This window comes from Daktulosphaira vitifoliae, unplaced genomic scaffold (genome assembly GCF_025091365.1).
Source record: "Daktulosphaira vitifoliae isolate Bord-2020 unplaced genomic scaffold, ASM2509136v1 Scaffold_1, whole genome shotgun sequence".
Classification (NCBI taxonomy): domain Eukaryota; kingdom Metazoa; phylum Arthropoda; class Insecta; order Hemiptera; family Phylloxeridae; genus Daktulosphaira; species Daktulosphaira vitifoliae.
The window spans coordinates 44,119,449-44,121,165 of NW_026099572.1; the positions used below are offsets into that span (position 1 = coordinate 44,119,449).

At 30.1% G+C, this 1,717-nt stretch overlaps 2 protein-coding genes across 10 annotated transcripts in view; one reads left to right on the forward strand and one right to left on the reverse strand.

Moving 5' to 3' along the window:
• The window catches only part of LOC126901112 (uncharacterized), a 53,998-nt gene that overhangs the window by 43,453 nt on the left and 8,828 nt on the right, over positions 1–1,717 (forward strand). The window lies entirely within an intron of this gene.
• LOC126900973 (transmembrane protein KIAA1109 homolog) overlaps positions 1–1,717 on the reverse strand; it is a 76,559-nt gene that overhangs the window by 15,352 nt on the left and 59,490 nt on the right. The window lies entirely within an intron of this gene.

Consider the following 1,717-nt stretch of genomic DNA (forward strand, 5'->3'; position numbering starts at 1 on the left):
AGGGTTAAATTTATGAAAAAAATATACCAAATGAAAGGTAATAATATTATGCATCTATATAAAAAAGAATTATATTGATATATTCATTTTTGAAAAAGTTATGGCACTATTAACTGCCATTGCAGAAATAAATAAGTTTGGAGCCGAATAATACCGCGGAAATATGTTAAAGTACTAACAGAAAACTAGTTAGATCATTTTTAACTTATTTATTACCGCAAAAGCATAAAAAACCCATTTTATTAAACCGTACCAACGGAAATAAATAATTTGGTCAATATTCGTTGAGCGCGGAAATAATAAAAAGTACCGAACTACACACTTTTTTTTCTTTTTTCACTATTTAACAAAGAAAGAAAAAAGTAGTTTGGCAATTATTTTAATTAATTATTACCGCGAAAATAGTACACATTTTTTTATTACTATAACCGAATTATATTTATTAGACCGCTAACACGGAAATAAATAAGTTTGGGATATTAGAAAATGTTTTTTTTCGTTAATACTAGTCTATCCATTAAAGTTTATTTATTTATATTAAAATGATTAAACAATTAATAACACTAACGATCGACGAAATAAATAAAGAAACGTAACATAAATTCGCAGGGGACTAAAGCCGACAAAATAATAGCGNATTGCAGAAACGTAACATAAATTCGCAGGGGACTACCGCCGACAAAATAGCGTTGGAAAGTTACTTTAGAGATATAGAGAACGTAAACCCGCAAAATTGTAAATTTAGAATAGAAAACGTGGATACGGAAACTGAGAAAACTCCTAACAAAAATTAATCGAGCGGCGGTGAAATCAATAGGCCAAATAAAATGTTTAGACAACACAAAAAATAGTCGTATGGACTTTTTGGGAAATAAATTCGACACGTTATCCGACCGCGTATATAAAGAAGATATTGACATTGATATTATTCAAAACCGATTACAAACATTTAATTTGTTAGTTGGACAAATAGAAAAACTCGAAAAAATTTTAACGGACTTGTCCGCAAAACAAGTTACGTTACAGACACAAAATAGTTCAACTTTTAACTACGCGGCGCAAATAAAAAACCTGAAACCGCATAATATTGACGGAATGGCAAAATCAAATATCGGAGATTCTAACGATGATAGTTTTTTTTCTCAAAAAATATAACTTTGTTAAATCAAACCGTGTTCATCAACCGTATAACAATGGTAATATGGAGACGGCTTGAGAAAATAAAATTAATTATATTAAGTAAAATATTGTGTTTATTTTAAGAACGGAACTGCCTTACATGAACCGAATAATTTTTATTATACTAAACCGTAATTTACCACTGATGGAATATATAATAATAATAATAACGGGTGTTTAGGTAGTCAACCGAATAGTTATTTCGATAGTCAAAATACTAATTTTAACCACACAGCGAATAATACAACCGCGGTAAAATCATTTGTTGCGGCTTAATTAAACAGTGATTTGGTCCAAAAATACTTACCTGAGTATAAAGTCACTAGAGTTGAGGACCCGCAAAGATTATTAAGTGACGCTATTAAAGTACTCATGGAGGCCTGCATAACGTCGTATATATGGGTTAATTTAATGTCAGAAAAGTCAATAAGAAAAGCTTGTGGTTGGTGGGACATTATATCCAACTTGACCGGAATTTATAAATGAATTTTTGGAAAAATTTGACGGTCAGGATACACTAAAAAAATTCTTACAGCTG